The sequence below is a fragment of the Acomys russatus genome, chromosome 19 (genome assembly GCF_903995435.1).
Source record: "Acomys russatus chromosome 19, mAcoRus1.1, whole genome shotgun sequence".
In the NCBI taxonomy this organism is placed as follows: domain Eukaryota; kingdom Metazoa; phylum Chordata; class Mammalia; order Rodentia; family Muridae; genus Acomys; species Acomys russatus.
Window position 1 is genome coordinate 6,368,287 of NC_067155.1, and position 17,893 is coordinate 6,386,179.

The following is a 17,893-nucleotide window of genomic DNA, read 5'->3' on the forward strand; positions in this document are numbered from 1 at the left end:
TTTCAGACTCTGACTGGAGTTGTCCCAATCAGGTCACTGCTGCATTCTTCTACCACAGACTTCTTTCCCAATTTCTATGAGTGATGGTAGAAAACATGTTATGCTGGGCCTTGGGCTCTACTTTGGATATGTTTTATGTTCTTTTGGAGAAAATGGAATCCTCGGGCGGATGCGCCTCAGCAGTCAGGCAGCTGACAGGAGACCCCCTGTGTCTCTGTTCTGATTCTAGGCTGATCCAATTAATGTGTCTGGGGATTTGCTGTGGTGCCAGCTCACACAGAGAAGCCATGAATCTGGATACAATGAGTATCACTCCCTCTCAACCTGATGGCAGCAATGCTACCTGGGCCATACTGGTATCTTACCATCACTTCTCCTCTTGTTTGCCTTTGACTTGGGTATGTTTTTTAGCTCCTAGTTGCTGGAGTTAAAAATGACCACAAAGATAACACAGGGAAAAACCACGTGTGTGTGTGTGTGTGTGTGTGTGTGTGTATGTGTGTGTGTGTGTGTGTGTGTGTATACACACATTTATACATATGTGTGTGCATATATATATATATACACAGTCTGGAGGTGAGAAGATAGAAATGAGCCCACTGGTATGAGTTGCATGTCTCAAAGACTGCATTTCTTCCAGTAAAAGAATACATTTTTTTTTTTCTTTACAGATTGTAGAGCCTCCTTCACTCTGTGGCTTGTAGATGCTTTTCAAAACCAGAAAAATGGAGTATATGTCATGCTGCCTTGCTCTGACCTTCACTATCCTCCTCATCCTCTTTTATGAGATACTGTAGCTGCTCTGGCATACGTGGGCAATCCAGAAAATTCTCTTCATCTTAACACCAACTGATTAAATCACGAACTGCATCATCAACCTCTTCCCCCATCCATTTTGGAGACATTTTGTACAATCTCTATGAAGTGAACTCACCAGAGTCTCAGGAGAGTAACATTAGTACTTTCTTAATGCAGTGTCCCTCATAACCTAACCATCTCATATTATGCCCCACCGCTTCAAGATCTCTCCGTCACAGTACATCCACCCTCAGACAGTCAAACCATCAAACCACATGACAAATATTTACAGACTGTAGGGATGAGAATATGCATAGCATTAGGGAAATACTGTCCTAACTAATCAGTGCCCAGTGACCTCTATTTATCTCTGAAATATAAGACACTTGAAGATTTTTACCATGGTTGTACTGGTACATGTTTTAAAATCCATTCTTCTTATTCGGAACCATCAAATGAGGTAATTATAGCAAAACTGCATCAATACATGCTTTTATAGATTATTTAAATATTTTTCTATGTAGTGTATGCACATCACATGAGTACATTTAGTGTAATAATAACATGTAAATTAACATGAGTTTTATGCTAATATTTTAGATTGGATAGGGTTATAATTATTTCATTTCTAATTAAATTAATTGTTTGGCCATTTGTAATCATAAAACCCCACTTCTGAAGCAATATTCAAAGCATGTACATTTGGGAGGATCCAAGATGGCGGCGAGCAGTGTGGACCGCGTTTGGAGGCTCCAGTGAACAATTCAGGGAATTGCACAGATTTCTGAGCCAGGAACACCGAGGTCCGAACATCACGGCAGCGGGAGTGCTCCACGGTTCGGAGGGACCAGGGTGCGGTGGACCTGCGTGCCCCTGCACACGGGAGGAGCGTGGTTTTTCTCTGATCGGAGCGGCAGCGGCAGAGGCGGCAGCACCAGCGGCACCAGCAGCGGCGGCTGAGGTTTGCAGCTCATAGCCTTCCGGTGGAGGCGATTGGTGTGGTGGCTGGTGGGAATTGCTGCGGGAGAGGGGACTCGGGGCAGGATTTGGGTCGCGTGGAGCCTTTGGACCCAGATTGGACTCGGCGGACAGTTCGGCCCCAGAGTCCCGGGTATTGGCCCGGCCCAGCAAACAATTCTGCCTGAGGCACTAACTCAGCGTGGCCATAGCTCCCCTGCTGTGGCGCAGGCGTAGTTGAGCACGCTGCTCCACACTAGGCACTACCTCAGCTCAGCGGCAGCTCCCCTGCGGTGACACAGTCTGGGCGGAGCACTTGGTTTCACCACAGGCGCTAACTCAGAGCAGCCGCAGTTCTCCTGCTGTGGCGCAGGCTTGGTGACGTGCTCGGTTCCATCCTAGGCACCACCTCAGCTCAGCGGCAGCTCCCCTGCGGGGACACAGTCTGGGCGGAGCACTTGTCCCACCACTGGCGCTAACTCAGAGCAGCCGCAGTTCTCCTGCTGTGGCGCAGGCTTGGTGACGTGCTCGGTTCCATCCTAGGCACCACCTCAGCTCAGCGGCAGCTCCCCTGCGGGGACACAGTCCGGGCGGAGCACTTGTTCCACCACTGGCGCTAACTCAGAGCAGCCGCAGTTCTCCTGCTGTGGCGCAGGCTTGGTGACGTGCTCGGTTCCATCCTAGGCACCACCTCAGCTCAGCGGCAGCTCCCCTGCGGGGACACAGTCTGGGCGGAGCACTTGTTCCAGCACTGGCGCTAACTCAGAGCAGCCACAGTTCTCCTGCTGTGGCGCAGGCTTGGTGATGTGCTCGGTTCCATCCTAGGCACCACCTCAGCTCAGCGGCAGCTCCCCTGCGGGGACACAGTCTGGGCGGAGCACTTGTCCCACCACTGGCGCTAACTCAGAGCAGCCGCAGTTCTCCTGCTGTGGCGCAGGCTTGGTGACGTGCTCGGTTCCATCCTAGGCACCACCTCAGCTCAGCGGCAGCTCCCCTGCGGTGACACAGTCCGGGTGGAGCACTTGTTCCACTACTGGCGCTAACTCAGAGCAGCCGCAGTTCTCCTGCTGTGGCACAGGCTGGACAGAGCTCTCGGTTCCACCAGCTCTAAGACTCTGGTTGGACACAGTGTACAGTTTGAATCCAGAATTCCTGGCTGAGATTGGTGGTCAGTTCGGGCCCTGAGTCAATAACTGACCACAGCACGCACTTTGGGCCAAAAGGCCCTAGTGGAGCTTGGTGCGTAGTCCCAGCCCAAAAATTCTGGCTGGGCCCTGTGTGCATTTTGGGCCCAAAATCCCTAGCTGAGCTTGGCAGATGGTTCTGGCCCTGAGAATCTAGCTGAGTTCTGCCCGTGGTTCGGTCCCAGTGCTCCTGGCTGGACTTGGCAGGGAACACAGAAGGCTGTGGATACCTTGGCCTGACCCAACGCTCATTCAGAGACCCAGAACAATTGCAGGATCCACAGCAGAGAGGGACTGAGGATCACTGGCTGTGAGAGACCAGAACAACAGGGCTAACCTCCTAACATCCACACCAGTGAAGCTTTGAGCTCGCAGCCTAGGGAAATCGTAAGAAAACAAGTGAATCTATCATCAGACACCCTCCATTCAACTCTGGAAGCTACCCAACAAAAACAAAGACGGCAAGATGTCTAAAGGACAACGAAAAAGCATACGCAAAAAACCCCAAAACAACATGGCGTCTCCAGTTTCCAGCTATCCCAAAGAAAACCACCCAGAGAACTCAAATACAACGGAAATACAAGAAAATGACCTCAAATCCTTAGTAATGAGGATGATAATGGAGGAAACAAATAAAATTCGTAATCAAATGCAGGAAGACGCAGACAAACAGGTGAGAGACATAAAAGAAGCACATAGAGTGGAACTGGAAAAATTGCAGGAAAATGCAAACAACCAGATGAAAGAAATAGCTAAAACGGTTCAAGCTCTGAAGACCTATAAAGAGGCAATGGAAGAAACTCAGGAATATACAAAAAATCAGATGAAAGAAATCAAAAAATCAGTTCAAGATCTGAAAATGAAAATGGATTCAATGATAAACACACAGACAGAAGAAAAACGAGAACGTGAGACCTCAGAGAAGAAGGCGAGCAACACAGAGGTGAGCTTTTCTAACAGAATCCAAGAGATGGAAGAACGAATCTCAGGGCTAGAAGATACAATCACAGATATTGAATCAACCATTAAAGAAAATGCCAAATCTGGAAAACTCCTGACACAAAACATCCAAGAAATTAAGGACACCATGAAAAGAAGAAATTTGCGGATAATAGGCATTGAAGAAAGAGAAGACATCAGACTCCAGGGCCCAGAAACTATTCTCAACAAAATCATAGAAGAAAATTTCCCCAATCTAAAGAAAGAGATGCCTATAAACATACAAGAGGCCTACAGAACACCAAATAGAATTGACCAGAAAAGAAAAACTGCCCGCCACATAATAATCAAAACACAAAACATGCAGAACAAAGAAAAAATATTAAAAGCTGCAAGGGAAAAGGGCCAAATAACATTTAATGGTAAACCTATCAGAATTACACCTGACTTCTCAGCAGAGACCATAAAAGCCAGAAGGTCCTGGACAGAGATCCTGCAAACCCTAAGAGAACACAGATGCCAGGCCAGACTACTTTACCCAGCAAAATTATCAATAACCATTGATGGAGAAAACAAAATATTCCATGACAAAAACAAATTCAAACAGTACCTATCCACAAACCCAGCTTTACAGAAGGTACTAGAAGGAAAACTCCATCCCAAAGGGTCAAGCTACAACCAAAACTACCCAGGAAATAGATAACTATCCCATGGCAAAAACACAACTACACAAACGCTCGACTGGAAACAACATCAAAATTAAGACTCTTAACAGTCACTGGTCATTAATATCTCTCAACATCAATGGCCTCAATTCTCCAATAAAAAGACACAGACTAACCGAATGGGTACATAAACAAGACCCAACATTCTTCTGCATCCAAGAAACACATCTCACCCATAATGAAAGGCATTACCTCAGGGTAAAAGGTTGGAAAAAAATATTCCAAGCAAATGGTCACAAGAAGCAAGCAGGTGTAGCCATTTTAGTATCGAACAAAATAGACTTTCAACCAAAATTAATCAAAAGGGATGAGGAAGGACACTTCATACTTATCAAAGGTAAAGTCAACCAAGATGACATCACAATTCTGAACATCTATGCTCCCAATACAAGGGCACCCACATATGTAAAAGATCTCCTAAAAAAGCTTAAACCACACATCGATCCCCACACAATAATAGTGGGAGACTTCAACACCCCACTCTCACTGAAGGATAAGTCATTGAAACAGAAACTAAGCCGAGAAATAACATCATTAACCAATGCCATGGGTCAAATGGATCTAACAGATATCTATAGAACCTTTCACCCAAACAAGAAAGAATACACCTTCTTCTCTGCACCCCATGGAACCTTTTCCAAAATTGATCACATCGTAGGTCACAAAGCAAGCCTCAACAGATACAAGAGGATTGAAATAATACCTTGTATCCTATCAGATCACCATGCTCTTAGGCTGCAATTCAACAACAACAGAAATAACAAAAAGCCTACACGTTTGTGGAAACTAAACAACTCTCTGCTAAATGACACCTGGGTCAGGGAAGAAATAAAGAAAGAAATCAAGGAGTTTCTGAAATTCAATGAAAATGAAGAAACAACATACCCAAATTTGTGGGATACATTGAAAGCAGTGCTAAGAGGAAAATTCATAGCACTAAGTGCCTTTAAAAAGAAATTGGAAACATCGCACATAAGCATCTTAACAACACAACTGGAAGCCCTAGAAAAAAAAGAAGCAGAAACACCCAAGAGGAGTAGACGCCTGGAAATTATCAAACTCAGGGCTGAAATTAACAAATTAGAAACTAAGAAAACAGTCCAAAGAATCAACAAAACCAAGAGCTGGTTCTTTGAGAAAATCAACAAGATAGACAGACCATTAGCCAAACTAACTAAAAGGCAGAGAGACAGTATTGAAATCAACAAAATCAGAAATGAAAAGGGAGACATAACAACAGACACTGAAGAAATTCAAAGAATCATAAGATCCTACTTTGAAGGCATATACGCCACAAAATTTGAAAATCTAAGGGAAATGGACGATTTTCTTGATCAAGTTCACTTGCCAAAGTTGAGTGAAGAACAGATAAACAAGTTAAATAGTCCCATTTCCCCGACAGAAATAGAAGCAATCATCGATGGTCTCCCAACCAAAAAAAGCCCAGGGCCAGATGGTTTCAGTGCAGAATTCTACCAGACCTTTAAGGGCGAGCTAATACCGATACTCTTCAAGCTACTCCAAAAGATAGAAATGGATGGAAAATTACCAAATTCATTCTATGAGGCCATAGTCTCATTGATACCTAAACCTCACAAAGACTCAACAAAGAAAGAGAATTTCAGACCAATTTCTCTTATGAACATAGATGCAAAAATACTAAATAAAATACTTGCAAAACGAATACAGGAGCACATCAAAGATATCATTCATCATGACCAAGTAGGCTTCATTCCAGGCATGCAGGGATGGTTTAATATACGGAAATCCATCAATGTAATCCATCATATAAACAAACTGAAAATAAAAAACCACATGATTATCTCCTTGGATGCAGAGAAAGCATTTGATAAAATTCAACACCCATTCATGTTTAAAGTTTTAGAGAGATCGGGGATACAAGGCACTTTCCTCAACATAATAAAGGCTATATACAGCAAGCCAATAGCCAAAATCAAAGTAAATGGTGAGATACTCAAGGAAATTCCTCTCAAATCGGGAACAAGGCAAGGCTGCCCACTCTCTCCATATCTCTTCAATATAGTACTCGAAGTTCTAGCCAGAGCAATAAGACAACAAAAGGAGATCAAGGGGATCCAAATGGGAAAGGAGGAAGTCAAATTATCCCTCTTTGCAGATGATATGATAGTGTACATAAGTGACCCTCAAAACTCCACCAGAGAACTCCTAAAGCTGATAAACACCTTCAGCAAATTGGCTGGATACAAAATTAACTCAAAAAAGTCTGTAGCCTTCCTATACACAAATGACAAGCTTGCAGAGGAAGAAATTAGGAAAACCACACCCTTCACATTAGCCACAAGCAATATAAAATATCTAGGAGTTACCCTAACTAAGCAAGTGAAGGACTTGTATGAAAAAAATTTCAAAACTCTGAAGAAAGAGATTGAAGATGACCTGAGAAGATGGCGTGATCTTCCTTGCTCATGGATCGGGAGAATTAACATAGTAAAAATGGCCATCCTACCAAAAGCAATCTATAGATTCAATGCAATCCCTATCAAAATAACTACACAATTTTTTAAAGACATTGAAAGTTCAATTCTGAACTTCATATGGAAAAACAAAAAACCCAGCATAGCTAAAACAATCTTGTACAATAAAAGATGCTCCGGAGGAATCTCCATACCTGATCTCAAACTGTACTATAAAGCAATAGTACTTAAAACAGCATGGTACTGGCACAGCAACAGGCTGGTTGATCAGTGGAATCGAATCGAAGACCCAGATATGAATCCACACACATATGGTCACTTGATTTTTGACAAAGAAGCCAAATCCATTCAATGGAAAAAGGATAGCATCTTCAACAAATGGTGCTGGTCTAACTGGAGGTCTATGTGTAAAAAAATGAAACTGGACCCATATTTGTCACCTTGCACAAAACTCAAATCCAAGTGGATTAAAGACCTCAACATAAAACCAGAGACACTAACTCACTTAGAAGAAAAAGTGGGAAAGAGCCTGGAACATATTGGCACAGGAGACAACTTCCTGAACAGAACACCAACGGCCCAGGCCTTAATGTCAACCATTAATAAATGGGACCTCATGAGGCTGAGAAGCTTCTGTAAGGCAGGAGACACTGTCAAGAGGACAAAGCGACAGCCTACAGACTGGGAAAAAATCTTCACCAACCCTACATCTGACAAAGGTCTAATATCCAAAATATATAAAGAACTCAAGAAATTAAACACCACCAAACCGAATAACCCAATTGAGAAATGGGGCTTGGAACTAAACAGAGAATTCTCAACAGAGGAGTATCAAATGGCTGAGAAACACTTAAAGAAATGCTCAACCTCCTTAGTCATCAGGGAAATGCAAATCAAAACAACTCTGAGATTCCATCTTACACCCATCAGAATGGCTAAGATCAAAAATTCAAGCGACACCACATGCTGGCGAGGATGTGGGGAGAGAGGAACACTCCTTCATTGCTGGTGGGAATGCAAACTAGTACAGCCACTTTGGAAATCTATCTGGTGCTATCTCAGAAAAATGGGAATAGGGCTTCCTCAAGACCCAGCTATTCCACTCCTTGGAATATACCCAGAAGAGGCTCCAGCACACAACAAGAAAATTTGCTCAACCATGTTCATAGCAGCCTTATTCATAATAGCCAGAACATGGAAACAGCCTAAGTGTCCCTCAGTAGAAGAGTGGATAAAGAAACTGTGGTACATATACACTATGGAATACTACTCAGCTATTAAAAACAAGGAATTCCCGAAATTTGTGGATAAATGGATTGAGCTAGAAATGATCATAATGAGTGAGTTAACCCAGAAGCAGAAAGAATCAAATGGTATATACTCACTTATATCTGCATACTAGCCCAAGGGGCATGTCCCACGAAAGCCTTCACTTACCAGGAAACTGGGACAGAGGGGAAGGCATCCTATTAGGACTCTAAATGAGAGACGCATGGGAGAACAGCAAAATAAAAGGATCCAGAGGGTCCTAGAAATCTACAAGTAGAACAATATGATAGGCAGATTTGGGCCCAGGGGTCCCGCTCAAACTAAGGCACCAGCCAAGGACAATACAGGAGGTAAACTTTAAACCCCTTCCCAGATCTAGCCAATGGTCAGAATATTCTCCACAGTTGAGTGGAGAGTGTGATACGACTTTCTCACATACTCTGGTGCCTCACATTTGACCATGTCCCCTGGAGGGGGAGACCTGGTGGCACTCAGAGGAAGGACAGCAAGTAGCCAAGAAGAGACTTGATACCCTATGAGAATATATAGGGGGACGTAATCCCCCTCAGGAACAGTCATAGGGGAGGGGAATAATGGGAAAATGGGGGGGGAGGAATGGGAGGATACAAGGGATGGGATAAACATTGAGATGTAACAAGAATAAATTAATAAAAATAAATAAATAAATAAATAAATAAAAAAAACAAAAAAAAAAAAAAAACAAAGCATGTACATTTGTATTACAGCAACAGCTGAAAATTGTTTTAAGCCTCAGGGGTCATCTCATTATTTTTTTTCTTGCTCTTTTGTTTCTGTTTCTACCCTCTCATTTCTCTCTGTTTATTACTTTATGTTACATACTTTCCCACTAGTCACTAGCATAATTTTGCCAAGTAAAATTGTAAGAAATCAATTTTTTATATCACAGTATATTTTTTTTCAGAAAAATTCAAGAAAAAATACTAAAAAGAAAATCAGAGCATAGCAACATCCAAGCATTCAAATCTATAAAGTTTTATCATAAGTTCTTAAATTTTTTCCCTTTCAATGTTCATTTTGTGGGAGGTCTAGAAGTCTTTGGCAATGACATAATGGTAAAGAGTACTTATTAGTCTTGCAGTGGACCGGGGGTCAGTTCCCAGTACCCTCATAGTGGTTCATAACTTATAACTCCAGGTCCAGGAGCTTTGGTGGCTTCGGGACTCTTTGTGCAGTTGCATGCACACACAGAGGCAAACACAGTAAACATAAATAAAAGTAAAATAAATCTTTAAAAATATTTTTTATTATTTGAAATTTCCATGCGTGTAGAAAATTTAACTTGTTCATATCCACCCCTATTCTCTCATACAACTCCTCCTCTATAACCATTCCAACACATCTGTTTTCTCTCAATGTTATTTCCTCTGAGAGCATATACTGCTGCCCGTATGTACATGGTTGGGGAGATATCCAAAGGAACGTGGGCACCCAGCATCACATCCTTGAAGAAAACTATCAAAAGAAAACTGACTATTTCTCCACTGGCAGATATCAACTGCTAATAACTCCTCATCTAGGGGTGGGCCCTCAGGAGCCCCCTCTTCAAACTATATTGGAATATTGTTTTTTGAATGGATTGCTTCAGAAAATGTTTTAATTAGTTAAGTAAATTGATACATGAAAATAACATGTCTATACCACAAGCTAAGTAATGGTCATGCACTGAGGACTAGCCAATTATAACAAAATATTTTGTTATTTATTGATTTAATTACTATTTTGTTTTGGTTTTTTCGAGACAGGGTTTCTCTGTGTAGCCTTGGCTGTCCTGGACTCGCTTTGTAGACCAGGCTGGCCTCGAACTCACAGCGATCTGCCTGCCTCTGCCTCCCGAGTGCTGGGATTAAAGGTTAATTACTTTACAACCTGATCCTAGCCTGCTTTCTCCTCTCTTCCTAGTCACGCGTTCATGACCCTTCTTCCAATTTGCCCTTCTCTTTCTTCTCAGAGAAGAGGAACCACCCCCCCCCCATGGGTACCAACCCACTCTGGCACCTCAACTTGCAGGAGGACTAAACACGTCCTCTCCTAATCAGGCCACCCATGGCAGCACAGGTAGGGAAACTAATGCAAAGTCAGGCAACAGAGTCAGAGACAGCCTGTACTATCATTGTTAGAGGACCCAGATGATGATCAAGCCGCACACCTGCTACATATGTGCAGGGAGTCTAGGTTTAGGCTATGCGTGCTCTTTGAAATTTCGATGGGAATTACATTGAATCTTTAGATTTCTCTTAGTAAGATGGATACTTGTAATATGCTAATCCTACCGATCCATGAACACTGGAGATCTTTCTATCTTCTGATATCTTCTTAAGTTTCTTTCTTCAGATACTTGAAGTTCTTGTCATCAAAGCCTTACACTTGCTAGGTTGGAGTTACAGGATATGTTTTTTTTTTATTAATTTATGGCTATTATAATGGTGTTGTTTCCCTGGTTTCTTTCTCAGCTCGTTTATCACTATTACAAATGAAAGCTAGTAGTTTTTTTTAATTAATTTTACCACCTGATACGTTGCTGAAGGTGTTTATCAGCTGTAGCCGTTGTCAGGTAGAATTTTGGGAATCACTTATGTATACTATCATATCATCTGTGGATATCTATACTTTGACTTTTTCCTTTCCGGTTTTTCCTTCTGGTAACCTTTAGTTGTCTTAGGTAGAATTTCAAATACTATTTTGAAAATCTATAGAGAGAGTGGGCAGCCTCGTCTTGATCCTGATTTTAGTGGAATTGGTTTAAGTTACTTTCTATATAATTTGATGTTGGATATTACCTTGCTGTGTATTGCTATTACTGTTTTTAGGTATGTGTCTTGTATCCCTGATCTCTCCAAGACTTTTAACGTGAAAGGTTGTTGGATTTTTGTCATAGGCTTTTTCAGCATTTAATGAGATGATTATGTGAGGTTTTTTATTTAGTTTGATTATATAGTGGATTATAGTGCTGTTTTCATGATAGTGTTTTATATTTGTCCCTGGATGATGCCTGCTTAATTATGATGGATGATGTTTTTGATATGTTTTGGAATTTTGTTTGTCAGTACTTTATTGAGTTTTTTTTTTTTTTAGTATTCTTGCATTAAATTTCTTAAAGGAACTTGGTCTGAAATTCACTTTCTTTGTTTATCTTTGTGTGATTTAGGTATCAGGTTGACTGTGTCCTAATAGAATGAGTTTGGCAGTGCTGCTTCTGCTTCTATTCTGTGGGATAATTTGAGTATTGGTATTAGCTCTTCTTTGACAGTCTGGTAGAATCCTGTGCTAAAACCATCTGGAACTGGGTGTTTAATGACTTGTTTTATTTGCTTAGGGGTCATAGGTTACATATATTACTGAAAACATGGGATATCTGTCTTTCTGGGTCTGTTTTATTTTACTTCCTTGATATTCGTGGCTGAATATAATTACTGTGTAAAGACAACACATTTTCTTTGTTCATGCATCTGTTGCCCTGCTTTGCCTGACCAATAGAAATCCTTTGTGAAATAGAAATAAATGGCATAAGGAAGGATTTTATGCATTTCTGAATACCAGCATCACAATTCTGGAGCCAAATATAAGATTCCAGACCTTAAGAGTTCCTTGAGACCTCAAATGACACACTCCTTTATGAAGGAGAGAAACCTGTTCTTTAGGATCCCAAGTGTGGGATCGAACGGTCTAGTAAGAGAACAGGTGATGTTAATTCACTAGCAGGGCAACCACCTTGTGCAGGAGCTTAATTGCTACCAGATGTAAAAGATCCTGTGAACAGACTCTGGGAGGAGCTGTATCAATGAGCCAAGAACTGGCAGCAGCACAGATTGGAGACTTGGGATAGATTTGGCTGTTCATCGCTGCCCTTCAAGATGCTCCTAGAGAAATCCGCTTGAGGGAAGGCTTCAGAGCTCTGGCTCCTGCTGAGGCTCTGAGGTCTTATTACCCCCTGTTCCAGTGGAAGAAATCCTGCGGTTCCCGATCTGAGAATCGTTCCTCAGGACTGATATCCTTAAGGTTTTGTTTTTGTGTCAATTAATCTTCATTTCCTACTGTTTTGGTTAATCTGGTTATAATTGATGTAGGCTTGGTCAATAAGTTGTTAATAAAATCTTTTGGTTAAGAAAATTGAGTCTACACCTTTATGGTTTGTTATAAATTGAATACTTGTGTATAAAACCTTACAACTTAAAACCTATCATTTTGGGGATGGAAAGCTTTTTAGTGGTTAGGTCTGCTTGGTCCTTTTTCAGTGGACTCATGTGGAACAGCCCAAAACTGCTTGTAGCTCTAGAGATTCAGCAACTTTTGTTGACATCCACAAGCATCTGGACACATGCAATGTAAACTACCCTTGTACCATGTCTGTTTCCCTCTCAAACACACATATTTGTTTAAAAAAAATATTTGAAAATTCCACTGAAGAATAATCCAAGATGGCCACTCCAAGTGTGCACCATATCTGAATAGCAGTGAGAGCAAATCAACTGACAGGCAGTGTGGCAGACCCCTAGACCCCAAAGGTCTATCTTTCCCAGGTGAGACAGGAGCCCACATTATGGGAAACTCTCAGGTCCAGTCCCAAATCATCACCTAAATCCTGGGAAAACTTCTAGGCTCCCACTGGTCCTGCCTCAGCCTCAGGTTTTCTAGTATCAGTGGTGCCTCTGACACTCTCACTGTGAAGAGACTTTACATCCTTGGGCCTTCCCTTGGAATCGGACAGATAGCTCCAACCTCAGCTTCCTGACTCCGTGAGTACAATGTCTAAGCACAGTGACTGAACACTGTGTCTGGGCTGCAGGACCTCATTAACCTTGGAGCAAGGAAATGAGTAATAGGACAGCCAACTCCATGACTCCTCTTGGCGTGAGATAGGTCCCTGGACTCCTGAGGAGCTCTCTTGGTCCCCAAGATCATACACTGAGGAGATCCTCTGGAAAGTCCCTGAGAACCACCCACCAGTCCAAGACTACTCTAAACAATCTGAGGAGGGTGCCATTGAAACACCCAGCTTCCTGCCCGGGGCTTTCCACGCACCCCCGTTTCAAGAACTCAAGTGGGAAACGGGATCTACCCACCAATGCCATAGACAACCAGATGGCTAAAGGCCAGAATAAAAACACAACCAGAAACAACCAAGGTAATATGGCATCTTCAGAAACCTGTTATCCTACAGCAAGCAGTCTTGGATTCCCTAAGAACAAAAACTCAAGAAACTTACATTAAATCTATGCTTTTAAAAGTAATAATGAAAAAATAAAAGTAATAATGGAGAAAACAAAGAAAGAGACGCATGGGAGAATAGCAAAATAAAAGGATACAGATGGTCCTAGAAATCTACAATAGAACAATATGATAGGCAGATTTGGGCCCAGGGGTCCCACTCAAACTAAGGCACCAGCCAAGGACAATACAGGAGGTAAACTTTAAACCCCTTCCCAGATCTAGCCAATGGTCAGAATATTCTCCACAGTTGAGTGGAGAGCGTGATACGACTTTCTCACGTACTCTGGTGCCTCACATTTGACCATGTCCCCTGGAGGGGGAGACCTGGTGGCACTCAGAGGAAGGACAGCAAGTAGCCAAGAAGAGACTTGATACCCTATGAGAATATATAGGGGGAGGTAATCCCCCTCAGGAACAGTCATAGGGGAGGGGAATAATGGGAAAATGGGGGGGGGGAGGAATGGGAGGATACAAGGGATGGGATAAACATTGAGATATAACAAGAACAAATTAATAAAAAAAAGAAAAGAAATACAGAAAGATACAGGCAAACACTTTGAGGCCTTAAGAGAGGAAATGAATAAATCACTGGAAGAATTACAGGAAAATACAAACTGGTGAAGGAATTGAACAAATATAAAGAAATGAGATGAAAATAAAAACAAATATGTGAAATGCTTCAATTAAATGGTTCAAGATCTGAAAATGGAAATAGAAACAATAAAAAAGGACAAAATGAGGAAATCTTGGAGGGGGAGAACTTAGGGAAGAAAACAGGAACTACATACATAAGCATCACCAACATAATATAAGAAACAGAGGACAAAATCTCAAGTATAGAAGACACAAAGGAAGAAATCAATGAACCCATCAAAAAATGTTAAAGATAAACATTTCTTGACACAAAATATCTAAGAAATCAAGGACACCAAGAAAAGATAAAATCTAAGAATTATAGGAATTGAAGAAAGAGAAGATTTCTAGCCCCAGGACCCAGGAAATATTTTTAAGAAAATCATAAAAGAAAAAAATTTTAAACTTAAGAAAAAATGTTCCTCAATCTTAAGAAAGAAATGCCTACAAGCATGCAAGAGGCCTACAGAACATCATATAAATAACACCAGAAAAAAAATCCTTCTGCCACATAATAATCAAAACACTAAATATACAGAACAAAGAAAAACATTAAAAGCTGCAAGGGAAAATGGCCAAGGAACATATAATGGCAAACCTATCAGAATCACACCAGACTTTTCAGCAGTGACCATAAAAACCAGAAGGGCCTGGGCAGAGGTCTTGTAACACCTTATTTATAATTATGCCCATTGATTAATGTATCTCCCAACGCTCATCTGAGAAGTTTCTATTAGCAGTAGATGGAGAGTAATACAGAGACCCATAATTGGCTAAGATGTTGAGAAAAAGAGACTGCAGAATGCTCAGCCTTAAAGGAAACATATATACTAAACCCATCCTCCTGCAAAGACTCATGGAATGTTTAGGAACAGGGGATGAAAAGAATTGTTAGAGCCAAAAGCAGTAGATAACTCCAGGGACTAGAGTGTATTCTGAACACAGAGGGCAACTGCACATATAAATGTAATGCAGATGTGACAACATGCACAAAGCTTGTGCAAGGCCAAGCTATTCCAAATACCAGAACTGGAAGGGAAGTTAGACCCATACCCATTGCTTCTAGCCTTGGAGTTATTGGTAATGGTTGTATGTTGAGAGATGTAGAGTTGGTTTTCTTTAAGATTGTAGCCCTAGAGCTGGTCTTAGGGACTCAAACCTTTAATCCCTGTACTTGGGAGGCAGAGGAACGCAGATCTGTGACTTCAGGGTCATCCTGGTCTATGTAATGAGTTCCAAGAAAACCAGGGATACATAGTAAGAGCCTGTGTCAATAAAATAAAATAAAATAAAATAAAATAAAATAAAATAAAATAAAATAAAAAATTGTAGCTCCTGGTAAGGTAAATATGCTCCAGTGCTAGACTACACTATTAAACATATTTCATCAGTACAAACTGGTATTAAAAGGTTCTTTTTTTGGTTTTTCAAGACAGGGTTTCTCTGTGTAGCCTTGGCTGTTCTGGACTTACTTTGTAGACCAGGCTGGCCTCGAACTCACAGCGATCCATCTGCCTCTGCCTCCCGACTGCTAGGATTAAAAGGCTTACAAAAAGTAGAACAAAGTTGAGAGGGTGTGGAAGAGAGGTGGATCTTGGAAGAGTTGAAGAAGAGTAATTTAAGAAACTATCACAGGGTCTGGGCAGATGGCTCAGCAGTTAAGAGCACAGACTGCTCTTCCAAAGGACCCAAGTTCAATTCCCACCACCCACATGGCAGTTTACAACTGTCTGTAACTCCAAGATCTGACACCCTCACACAGACACACATGCAGGCAAAACACAAATGCACATGAAATAAACATAAATAATCTTTTTTTTAAAATAAGCAACTATGGGGCTGGAGAGATGGCTCAGTGGTTAAGAGCACTATCTGCTCTTCCAGAGGTCCTGAGTTCAATTCCCAGCAACCACACGGTGGCTCACAACCATCTGTAATGAGAGCTTGTGGACAGTCACACATGTAGGCAGAACATTGTATACATAATAAAAAATAAATTAATTAATTAAAAAAAAAAGCAACTATCACAGAGCTAATAATAGGAGCAGGCGAGCCTCAGTCGGTGAGCACCTGGGCTGGAGACATGGTGGTAAGCTGCGTGGCCGTCCATGATGAGAGATTTGGGGACACTTTCCTCTCTGTGTAATTGATAGTCTGGGCAGGGAAGAGATGGCTGACAGTGTCAAAACCTCCCTGAAAGACCTTGGCAGGGGAATCAAAGACTTCATTTTGGCCATCTCTGTACCATCTCAAAGCAAGATGCTTGGATCCAGCAGAAGAGAGGAGCAGCATTGAAGAAGGGCAAGTAGCATCTTGGCCCAGGGGAGAGCCCAGAGTGTAGAGCAGAAGCCATAGAGTGGGCCGTGCATCATTAGTGGAATTTTCCAGTGTCATGCTTGGAATGGTGGAGTAATTCTGGTTCAATCTCCTCTTGCTTTATCGAGTATTTAGTCCTATGCTTTAACCAGTAACAGCCTGGATGATTGCTGATCCATCACAACAAGGAGCTGTTCCTGTCGTGGCTAGAACTCTTCCCCACATCAATTTTTGGTGCTCTTTGGGTATTTCCCCTGTTTGCACTTAGCAAAAGTTGCAAATGCCAGTGGGTTCCAAGATATAGCTGATTTGGCACTTGACGGATCGGGAAGGAAACCTCATCCATCCCCCCAGTGTCAGCAAAATAACGGCTGGCGTAATTTTCAACTTTTTGCTACAGGCACTTTTCCTTGTTCAGGGGATGTTTCCGAGTCTCTTCCCCATCCATCTCGTGGGTCAGCTGGTTAGTCTGCTGCACATGTCTCTTCTCTACCCACTGTACTGCTTTGAGTACCGTTGGTTCAGCAAAGGAATTTACATGGACCAGTGATTTTCAAACATACAAAGAATTGGCCTTACTACTTTGGATTGCCCTTGGCTTTTCTCACAGCAATGCAAACTTTCTCCCTTATGAGTGGCTGCCTCTTTTTCTTTCTTTCTTTCTTTGTTTTGTTTTGTTTGTTTGTTTTTTGAGACAGGGTTTCTCTGTGTAGCCTTGGCTGTCCTGGACCCACTTTGTAGACCAGGCTGGCCTCGACCTCACAGTGATCCACCTGCCTCTGCCTCCTGAGTGCTGGGATTATAGGTGTGCACCACCATGCCTGGCTTTTTTTCTATCCTGTTTTTTTTTATTCATCATCAGCATCAATGAAGCAAAGGCTCCTGGAAAAGCATATATTTTTCCATTGTGCCTCTTCTCCTTGGTTGTCTTTTTAAGCAATGGACTTTTCCACAAGACAGTCTTCCTGCAGTCAGCCCTGAGCAGTTGAACCTCTGCAGAGAAATCCCCTTTGCCACATCCTTCTCCTGCCAAACTGAAAAGTGCTGCAGGTCACTGAGTCCTGGCGTGAAGGGGATGGGTGGGACTGGGTGGAGGATGTGGCAGCTCTTTTCTTTGTCTTCCTCCCCTGCCATGGAAGGCAGAACCCACTGCCAAGGGCCCTCTACATGTCTCCTTCTCTTTGAATTGGAATCTTCCTTACCCCAATATGTGGATTTTTACCACTACCCTAGGTCTGAAAGGACCAGAGCTTTCCAGCAGGTTTTTTTTTTGTTTTGTTTTTTGTTTTTTTTTTTTAGCATTTGCCAGCTCCTGTGCCTGAACTGATGTGAGTACTTTCTTTTTCTTCCTCTTTCCTTGTGTCAT

At 42.0% G+C, this 17,893-nt stretch overlaps 1 pseudogene; it reads left to right on the forward strand.

The window, feature by feature from the left end:
• Positions 1 to 16,335: 16,335 nt before the first annotated feature.
• Positions 16,336 to 17,585, forward strand: LOC127203476 (etoposide-induced protein 2.4 homolog; annotated as a pseudogene).
• The last annotated feature ends 308 nt before the right edge of the window (positions 17,586 to 17,893 follow it).